The sequence below is a fragment of the Schistocerca piceifrons genome, chromosome 3 (genome assembly GCF_021461385.2).
Source record: "Schistocerca piceifrons isolate TAMUIC-IGC-003096 chromosome 3, iqSchPice1.1, whole genome shotgun sequence".
NCBI lineage: Eukaryota > Metazoa > Arthropoda > Insecta > Orthoptera > Acrididae > Schistocerca > Schistocerca piceifrons.
The window spans coordinates 377,074,787-377,086,175 of NC_060140.1; the positions used below are offsets into that span (position 1 = coordinate 377,074,787).

The following is an 11,389-nucleotide window of genomic DNA, read 5'->3' on the forward strand; positions in this document are numbered from 1 at the left end:
GGGCAAGTGCTCTACCAACTGAGCTACCCAAGCACGACTCATGCCCCGCCCCCACAGCTTTACTTCTGCCAGTACCTCGTCTCCTACCTTCCAAACTTTACAGAAGCTCTCCTGCGAACCTTGCAGAACTAGCACTCCTGAAAGAAAGGATACTGCGGAGACGTGGCTTAGTCACAGCATGGGGCATGTTTCCAGAATGAGATTTTCACTGTGCAGCGGAGTGTGCGCTGATAAGAAACTTCCTGGCAGATTAAAACTGTGTGCTGGGCCGAGACTCGAACTCGGGACCTTTGCCGTTTGCGGGCAAGTGCTCTACCAACTGAGCTACCCAAGCACGACTCACAGCTTTACTTCTGGCAGTACCTCGTCTCCTACCTTCCAAACTTTACAGGAGCTCTTCTGCGAACTCTCATTCTAATAACGACATGCTTTGCTGCACACGCCTATAAGGAACTAGATCTGGCACTGTTTATGAAGAGGCTAATTTCTCAACATACTTCATGCTTCGGCAACCGACTGGGTAGCGCACTCTTGAAGGAAGAAAACAACGTGGCAGTGCCATGTAAATATTCATTTCTACCTTAATCAAGTTTCGTCAGTCTAAATCCTTTTCCTCTTCCGAAACAATTGTGTGCCATTAATTGAAATCCCAGGTGTCTGTGCTCTGTAAATACGACTAGTGCTCAGTGCTAAAATGTAAAGTCATGTGCAGATCGTAAGAAACCGAGGGCAAGTTTTATTCTTTGTGTTTTTCTTATTTTCGCTGGCCAGCATAAAAAGTCGTCTAGAGCAACATAATTGTAACATGTGCCATCCATGTAGGTTCAAAACTAACGTCTCTACTTTGGGTTTATCTGTTCGAATATATAAAGAAATATATTTGATGGAAGAGAATATTTTGTTTAGATGTATCTGTCAGTTGCTGTCACCTCAGTCTAGCGTGTTTGTAAAATACAGGATGATTAACGAAGAAATGCAAATATTTTAATGTTATTCTACAAGTAAAACTGAAGAAAAACGTTCATATAAACGTAGGTCCGCAAATGTTTAGTTACGGAGTTACGGCTAATAAAAGATTTTACCCGAAATTTAGCAACTTTGCGAATATGAAGCCATCGCAAAACTGTACAAGGTGAAAGTAAAGCACGATTTCCATTTACTTTGTTGTGATTGGTCTGGTGATCTAATACAACATATTCCAGACGTGTATCTGCAGTAGTTTTCCAGAACTTCCGGTGAAGCAAAGATTATCATACAAGTAAATTTGTTTACTTTCCATTAAGAATGTAGAAACTGAAACGTGGGTCTTAGGGAAAGCAGGAAAGGTGGACGGGGCCCAATCAGTTACCGTTGGTTGCACAGAAAACACATACATTTTATTTTTAAAAAACAAAACTCTCAACAATCATTTTTTTTTTAAATTTACTACACTGACGGCTGAAAGTCTTATAAGAAGAATTGCAAGTTATTGTCGGCTGAAGGCCACAAGCAATGTTACAAGCAATCAACGGCTGAAGGCCTCATTAAGAAGGTTGAAAATTGTTCGTGGGCTGAAGGCCACAAGCAATTTCAGAATACACAAGGGCTGAAGGCCTGAATTACAAATAAGGTGGACAATTACACTTTAAAAATACTAAAACCCATTCTAATAATCTTAATGACTTGTAACAAGCTATACTGATGGCTAAAGGCCTCACTAAAACAGGATTGAAAATTATTTGTCGGCTGAAGGCCACAAGCAATGTTACAAACAAGTAACAGCTGAAGGCCCGATTAAGGAAGGATTCAAAATAACTGGGGGCTGAAGGCCACAAGCAATTTTCAGAATGCTCAACGGCTGAAGGCCTGAATTACAGGCAAGGAAGGCGGTTGCATGTTAGAATACTAAAACCCTTTAAAAATAATCTTAAAGAACTGTAACAGGCTATAGTGATGGTTGCAGGCCTTATTAAGAGAAAATTAAAATTATTTGTCAGCTTAGAGCCACAAGCAGTATTACAATCAATTAATGGCTGAAGGTCGGAATTACTAGTGGAGAAGGTAATAACATGTTAAAACATTAGGATAAATTTTAAACAATTATGACTTGTCCAAATAAGACAGAGTAATCCACAGACAGTGCTCCCTGGATCAACCTGAGGAAGGTGACTACAGCTGTGTAAGCAGTGAGACAGGCAGCCAAGAGTTCTACTCACGTAACGGGATGGCAACTCACACTAGGGGTAGCTTAAGCGCCGACCGCCCGACTAACCAATCCACCTAACGTCCGATCACCAGTACAATGGCGGAATGTTTTTAGGCAAGGGCGAAGAGACGGACAGCACTGTGTCTTCAGAAAAACACACAAGGCGGATGGAAACACTAGAATCAAGGTAGACCTCGCAAAAACATATGTACAGTACAATTCAAGAGGCTGTCGAACTATACGCCGTGTCGGACAGCATCAACACGACGAGGAAAGGTACACTGCTGGAAAAGTACGCTAACCTCCAAGGCAGGTAAATAGTGCGTTAGCGGCCACAAGGCAGAAAATACCGCTGGTTGCACTTCACTAACAAGAATAATACTAAATCCAAACTAACATCAAGGAGTAGAAGGCGGCTAATAGCTTCCACCAACCTGACAGACTCCATTTGTTGCGGTTGGTCTCACCGACCCTGGGAGCAGGAACACGCAAACAACAGCGAGATCTCAAGCAGTGGAGGTTTCAGTACTGGATACGGTTCACTCAACTTCAAATGTCCTGGGTTCGGTCATCGGCTACAGCCCCTCGATCGGACAGTGCCTACACGCCCCCAGCAGTCCCGGCCTGCCCTTATGCTTCGGACCTCCTCGCTGCTCCGTCCGAAGCCCCCGAACTGCCTGACACGCACTACGACCCGGAAATACCAGCTGTGGCATCAAAGATAGTACCACAGTTCTGGCTAGCGATAACCACTGCTGCTGCCACTCACGGACAAGCAATACTGGCAACTCAGTGGCACCATTAACACAAGAGGGAATCGAGACGCCACTACCGCTATTACACGACGTCAAGTTATGAACGGCAAGAACGCGAGCTGCACACGTCTCAGAAACGTTTATGTCATTGTTGGCATCCGTTAGTGAGTTATTTCAGTCGTTTCCTAACCTTGAAACGAGTTAGTTTTCTGTGTTGTTCAGTTGGTTGGTTGGTTGTTTGGGGGAAGAGACCAAACAGCGAAGTTACCAGTCTCATAGGAGTAGGGAAGAATGGGGAAGGAAGTCGGCCGTGCCCTTTCAAGGGAACCATCCCGTCATTTGCCTGGAGCGATTTAGGGAAATCACGGAAAACCCAAATCAGGATGGCCAGACGCGGGATTGAACCGTCGTCCTTCCGAATGCGAGTCCAGTGTGCTAACCACTGCGCCACCTCGCTCGGTTTGTTGTTCAGTGAAATAACATAATAACAACAGTGTATTTAAGTGAAACCACATAGTAACTATTGTAGTTTATTTATGAAATAGGGATACCTTTCAAATTTACAGACACATTTATACAGTTTCAGTTAATGTTATTACCATCATTTTTTCAACATTAAATTCTCTAAAACTTCTGTTTAAAACTTTGTGCAATTGTTTGGAATTTAAAAAACAAATTGGGCCAAGTAGTTAATAAATTAAAAATTTTACGAAATTACGTCTTTGCTTCTCTAGATGATCTGGCAAACTACTGCAGGTACACTTCTGGGATATATTTTATTAGATTCACCAGACCAATAACAACAAAATAAATGGAAATTGTGCTTTACTTTAACCTTGTACAGTTTTACGATGGCTTCATATTCGCGAAGTTGCTAAATTTCAGTCAAAATGTTTTATTAGCCGTAACTCTGTAACTAAACATTTGCGGACCTATGTTTATATGCACTTTTTTCTTTAGTTTTACTTGTAGAATAACATATTAAAATATTTGCATATCTTCATGAACCAGCCTGTATAGTAGGTCACAATCATGTCAAATATCGAAACTCACTTTTACGAGAAGAAGACAATAAACTGTTTTGTTATACTGTGTGTTTAAAGAACAGTAATATATTTTTTATTTCGAATCTGAATATATAACAATTAGTTACTTAAATGAAAGTAAAAATTTCATATAACCATAGTAGCATGAATAGATCACACAATATTTCGTAAAATTTCTCTGAGAGAATGCTGTGTGGGAATCACCATTTAAATAAAGAGAGAACCATCCTAATTTACTTGTAATGTTTGCTCTTCTCCCTCGAAGCATACTTAAGGTAGACTCACGTTTGCATTAACTGGGCATCAAATTGTTTAAACATTATTGTGTTATTACCAGTCACAAGGATGTAGATACTATTTTGCTTTTCTAAAACTCAGTAGTAGAACTACATCTACTTTAGGCCGTCTACCAGGTGTCAAGAAGATAGGCAATTGATTTGCTGGATTGGACAAAATTTTGTTGCTGTGGGAGTCCAGTTAAAAATGACGTGGATGAACGCGCCATTTTTCATAGTTTTTATTCATGTAAAACTACCTTTTTAAGTGCCTTACAGAAAATTAGATCTAGAGGCATACAAATTTGCTATGTTACTATTTTGAGTACTCAGTGAGTGTGCGTGCTTTTCCTCCTTATTCTCTTTATTCTTTAATTGAATGACCTTCTTTCAACTTCTTATGACAATTGTAATTCAGCTTTTAGTTACATTGATAAATGTCTTAACAACGGTCGCCGAAGCGAGAACGCTGCAAGGGTGGCACCACCCACTGAGATAGACAGTATGGTTTTGCAGAGGGACGTCGCCATTGCGTCACAAGTCGCATAAAGTCGTTTTTGCCTCTGACGTATACAATAGGCTTCAGACCCAGCTAAAGCTCCGTACAAGCTTTCTCATCGCCACTTATTGCACTGCAGGGTGGAAAGAGCGTTCCTCGGCCCACGCATCGGACGGAGTTATCTTGGATGCCAAATTCTGAGAATACTGGCTCATGGGTAGTAAATTTACTCCCCCGATTATGTCTGCTTAGTTCTGCTCTTTTTAGAGAAACTTCTAATAAATTATAAGAATCCTGTGACTTAAGCAATGTGTAGAAAGAGAAATGCTGATTAGCTTAAATGGAGTTGGAACGCCCTAATCTGACAATGTTAAAATTTGTGAATTGCCTTCCCTGTATTTCAGGAACCACTGAAGCCATTGACATGAAAATTGTACAGGACAGCAAACTGTATGTTCTGAGTCTACTGAAGTGCAGTTATTGCATTTTAGCCACTGCTTTCGGAAATACAATTTTTTAATTACATGGTTAAAATTTTGTGTACTATTTTGTACGTTATCCTAAATAATTTTAATTATACATAACATTATGTTTTTTTTTTAATTCAGTAGACTCAGGACATGTATGTTATTACTCCCTGGAAATTTGACTACTCTACTCGGAGTGGTGTCTCAGATTTAGGGAAAAATGCAACAGAAAATGTAAATTTTCAGGAACGGCTTCTAAAGTTTCAAAAGACTGTAACTCACATAATATATGCTTATTTTATATTTTTAATCACTCAGAAGCACCCTGCACCATTCTGTATATCATCCTCTTGATCTTTTTCCAATTTTTTTCTTCTTTCTGGATTCTTTAGTTGCCAACCATGCTGCATACTCTGCTTCATCAATGCGAATCTTGCCCATCCTTTCGAGTTCCAGGATTAATTCCCATATGCTGTAGCACTTTCACCCTACCAGTGTTGCCATCATTAAAAGCAATAACAGCCTCACTGCCCACTACTTTAGTGTTTTCATTCCAACAAAAGCATTTTTTGGTAAGCGAGTCCATATAAAATCACTGAACGATTCATTGGGATTTTGAGTCTAACCATTCAGACACTTCTTCAGTAATTCAGGATTTGCCAGGTGTCTGTAAATATGTTTTATGATATACATGACTGCTGCTGGGATGGAATGTTTATGGCTGTATGAACTGTTTGAGTACTGGGCACTGCGGTAATGGCACCATGAATCAGGTCAAGGAGGGCAGAGGTGGTGTACTGGTTTTTCATCACTTGACAGTCTGTGGAAGAAGGTAGCCCATACTCCCTGCTTCATTTTCAACAAATCCTCAGTATTATTTCTAGTGGCCATCCCATAATACTGCTATAGTTCATCAATCATTTTGTCTGTCAGCCTGCATCTTATGGTTTTACCATCAGAAAGTTTCTTGTCTCTCTAACTTTGTTTCAACTTCCTCAACCTGGTGCCCATCCTCTTCTGGACATGACCTTTATAACACAGCAATCCATAGCCTCCTGTATAAAAAATTACCGATTGTATTAGATCATGAAGTAATGCACGTAAAAATTTTAACATTTGCAACCAGTGTAGATATTTAAAAAATAAAATAAAATAATTCCCATGTGAGTTTATAAGTGATATATATACATCATTTTATTCGGAAAATTTCAAATTTTATAAGGAGATAAAAATCCGAAAATTTGAAAAAAAATTTTCCCGTTCTGACTCCCCTTAAACACCATGACGTCAGACGGGTGGAAGAACACGCTTACCTGGCAAGCATGAAATGTAACAACACGCGGAATTAGACAGAATTTCTTTTCGTTCTGCAGTACAGACTCTCTGCACTCTGCTCCGGCCTGTGATTGGCAGAGGCATGCAGGAAATGATAGTAAGATAGGGAATACCAAGCTTCATACTTTCCAACACGAAAATCCGGCGTTAGTTTTATTTTTTGATTTTCTGAATCGCGCTGACAGCTTTACGAGATTACCAGGCAACTCTATGTCCGGCTGCCCTCGCAACGGGCAGGAGGTAGTACTGCTAACTAACTAGCAAGTATAGACAAGCCATCTGCCTTAGCGCTTAGCCGAGTAGACAGTTTCCTGTATAATTTTCAGTTGTGACAGACTAAGCTTGTTCACAACTGCAATATTTGACAGACTTCTGGTTATGCTTATGGACAGTGGAAAGCACTTAAAAAATTTTCGTTCGCTAATCCATGTGTGGGGAGCTTTGGCTCTAAGTGTGGGTTTGTTCAGGAGCTTCGCTCAGGATCATATATTTTACCCTTCAGTTAGAATTTTTTTCTTCACTTCGTTTTGAATTTTGCACACGTCTAAAGATATATTTTACGATTGCTTTGGATGCATAACGTCGTCCTCTTTAACTTCAATTTAGATGGAATTTATTGGAAAATTACTTCAGCGATGGCAGGTTTAGTCGTGATTCAATCAGCGCCAGTTGCGCCTATGAGCACAGACCAGATATGCAGACCGCACGCCGACCAGCCCCAGTCGTCGCTGCCATGACGTTGCAGTATAATGACTCGTTATGGTAAAGTATCGCACAGCACTGGAATGGTAGGGAAGTCAGATGGCAAGACACAGGCTAATTTCTTTCAGTTCAAGACTTTTTCTTTCCTCTTTAATGCACGCAAAATTTTTTGTTAACATCTGTAAAGCACATTCATCGTTGTATGGGAAGGACAATTTGCCTCGTAAATGAGAAACAGGAAACTGTTGGTTTGTACACTGCTGGCCATTAAAATTGCTACACCAAGAAGAAATGCAGATGAGAAACGGGTATTCATTGGACAAATATATTATACTAGAACTGACATGTGATTACATTTTCACGCAATTTGGGTGCATAGATCCTGCGAAATCGGTACCTAGAACAACCACCTCTGGCCGTAATAACGGCCTTGATACGCCTGGGCATTGAGTGAAACAGAGCTTGGATGGCGTGTACAGGTACAGCTGTCCATGCAGCTTCAGCACGATACCGCAGTTCATCAAGAGTAGTGACTGGCGTAGTTTGACGAGCCAGTTGCTCGGCCACCATTGACCAGACGTTTTCAATTGGTGAGAGATCTGGGGAATGTGCTGGCCAGGGCAGCGGTCGAACATTTTCTGTACCCAGAAAGGCCCGTACAGGACCTGCAACATGCGGTCGTGCATTATATTGCTGAAATGTACAGTTTCGCAGGGATCGAATGAAGGGTAGAGCCACGGGTCGTAACACATTCAATACGAACAAGAGGTGACTGAGACGTGTAACCAACGGCATCCCATACCATCACGCCGGGTGATACGCCAGTATGGCGATGACGAATACACGCTTCCAATGTGCGTTTACCGCAATGTTGTCAGACACGGATGCGACCATCATGATACTATAAACAGAACCTGGATTCATCCGAAAAAATGACGTTTTGCCATTCGTGCACCCAAGTTCGTCGTTGAGTACACCATCGCAGGCGCTCCTGTCTGTGATACAGCATCAAGGGTAACCGCAGCCATAGTCTCCGAGCTGGTAGTCCATGCTGCTGCAAACGTCGTCGAACTCTTCGTGCAGATGGTTGTTGTCTTGCAAACGTCCCCATCTGTTGATTCAGGGATCGAGACGTGGCTGCACGATCCGTTACAGCCATGCGGATAAGGTGCCTGTCATCTCGACTGCTAGTGATACGAGGCCGTTGGGATCCAGCACGGCGTTCCGTATTACCCTCCTGAACCCACCGATTACATATTCTTCTAACAGTCATTGGATCTCGACCAACGCGAGCAGCAATGTTGCAATACGATAAACCGCAATCGCGATAGGCTACAATCAGACCTTTATCAAAGTCGAAAACATGATAGTACGCATTTTTCCTCCTTACAAGAGGCATCACAACAACGTTTCACCAGGCAACCCCTGTCAACTGCTGTTTGAGAAATCGGTTGGAAACTTTCCTCATGTTATCACGTTGTAGGTGTCGCCGCCAGCGCCAACCTTGTGTGAATGCTTTGAGAAGCTAATAATTTGCATATCACAGCATCTTCTTACTGTCGGTTAAATTTCGCGTCTGTAGCACGTCATCTTCGTGGTGTAGCGATCCCAATGGCCAGTAGTGTAGAATCTCGAAGGCAGATCAACAATCAGTAAAGACACCGAATGAAAACCTCTCCGCCATTAATTCGCTACCTCTATTCTCTAGTCCGTGGATGTATAGACATAACATTTACAGAATTGCACACATGTTAATCCCATTTTTTCTGCTTCTGTCAATAATACTGCCTTAAATGTGGAACTAAATGATTTTTTTAATTTTCTCTTGTTAATTCGTAATGATTTGGAGTATTAGCTTTAAGAAGGCAGACTTTTTTGTACCGTTATCATGATAAGTTGCAATCAATTTTTATTACTATATTGCATACTTCATATGGTCTTTTCGGTAGTTTATTAAACACGACACACAAAAATGAGGGAGATATTAATCAGCAGCAATTTAACTCCCATATGATTAACATCAGTCTCACCAAGTCACCTGTAAAGCATACACTTGACATTCAACGGCAGACATTAACATCCCTGCATTTTGAATAGTGTTTTTCCTCCAGATTTCTCATTTTACAAGCATCGTTGCTAAGCGGAAATAAATAAAGAAAAACAACACGATTTCTGCTCTCAAATAAAGGTTTCAGCAATTAATTTAATTTTAGTGTGATTGACGAAGAATTGCAGATTCGATAAGTATTCCCTATACATGGGAGAAACTACATAATTACTATATGTGGGCAGATGGCTCTAAAAATGAACACAGAGCATATACCTTTCCTTCAGTGACATCTGTAGTAGCAGCATAATGAAGATAAGAACAGCAGTCATATCAGTAATCATCGATTTATCTGGTAACCTCACATTCTGCAGTTAATCGAGAGAGCCGGATTTTTTCACAGCTTCTAGGCGCACCGTCGGACACAACAACACAATCAGGCCGTTGCCCAATGTCAGTTGCAGTGGTGTGCTGGATGGTCGTTATTTGATAATTGCGGCGTATATGTTCGATTCTCACTGATGGTGCCCATTTTTTAACATTCACAAAAAGATCTAATTCACCTATGGTAACGCCAAGTCCAGAATTTTAGGTCGCACAGTGGTTCAGAATTCGCATTAATCACAATATCCCTTCACTACCAACAGCGTCAGAGCCTGTTTAAGTGGCGCCATAACAAAGGCGGCAGCCGCCGAAGTCACAAACTCTGTCGCCAATAGACTAGCACTAAAAAGTTTATTTCATTTAATTTAGGAATGGTTATTTCGTTCACAGTGTTCATATTTAATTTGAACTTGAGACGTTGCAATTTTTGGTCCTCGACTGGAATTCGAATTCGGATCTCTAGGAATGGAACGTATCTGGGTTGCAATCCTGGTCCAGTACATATAAATTCATAATTTCATTTTACGCCCTAGCATTTGCACACTGACCTACCACCGAAAAATAATTTGCATAACTAATGTCTGTTCACGAATAGTCAGCAATAACGATAAGTACCGTTACTTCTAGTGAAACATGCGAGCATCTCACTACTGGTGAGCAAGCAGTTGATAGTTAACGTCTATTAATGGATGGGAAACAGCGACAGTACGCTCCGGGTTCGACTCCCTGGCTAGCAAAACAAATTGCACCCTCATCTCGTATTGATACAGCTCGCTGCTAGTAAATAAATTCGATTTCTAACATCTGATTTTACTTAGTTAACAATCCGATAACGTGCTGGGTAGAAAATCCCGTCACAATATTTTATATCATAGCATTCCAATTTTCAGCACATGCATACTTGGTTACATGTGAAGGAGATTATATTAAACGTCTTTCGTGGTTAGTTAACAGGGTGATAATGGTTTTGAGGTAGTAGAAATAATTTCGCCATTTCGTTTCAAGTTCAGGTGTGTTAACTAATACTGGTGAAAAGCTTTATATTTCACGTCTCTTTACGGCTAGTCAGCACTAACGATCGTTGCCTTGATCAAGTCCCGGGCTGGTGCGAAAGTGTATTTTAGTTAGTAGTGGCTACGTCTGCTGGGTTTCTGTCCAGATCCACAACAAAAAATTTCGTCATGTCATTTATAGTTCAAACATGTGCGCAAATAATTCTTCGTGAAAACTTAGTACAGTGACGTTACTGATTATACTCAATTAATATTGCGGTTTCTATAGAGCGTTTACCGCTGTTTTGTCGCGTTTTCTTTAACTAGTTCCTTAACGACCACTTTATGCAAAAACCAATGGTCACTGGGACATTTAGCAGGTGTGGGAAAACCCTATACAGAGGAAAAATACTTCGAACTGTCATAGACCTTTATTAGTCCAGACATTGTGTCAGAATATCTTGTTCATGCAAACATTTACTTTGTTTAAGGATTGCTACATAGTTAATGTGCCATAGTTAGTTGTTTCAGATTGTAATGAGATGGTAACGCTTTTGAAAATCGTTGTAACCTGTACAAGCGTTAGGGACTAACTCATCTCTAATTACATGTTTTTCTAGTTTTTGCCATATCATGGTGTGATGTTACATCGCACTCATTGCCTTAAGAACAGTGTTGTCTAGTGGTCTCTCGTGGTATCCA

At 40.8% G+C, this 11,389-nt stretch overlaps 1 non-coding gene across 1 annotated transcript; it reads right to left on the reverse strand.

Moving 5' to 3' along the window:
- Window positions 1-260: 260 nt before the first annotated feature.
- Trnal-caa lies at window positions 261-335 on the reverse strand. Its single transcript has one exon. It is a non-coding gene; the product is annotated as a tRNA-Leu (tRNA).
- Between the last annotated feature and the right edge of the window lie 11,054 nt (window positions 336-11,389).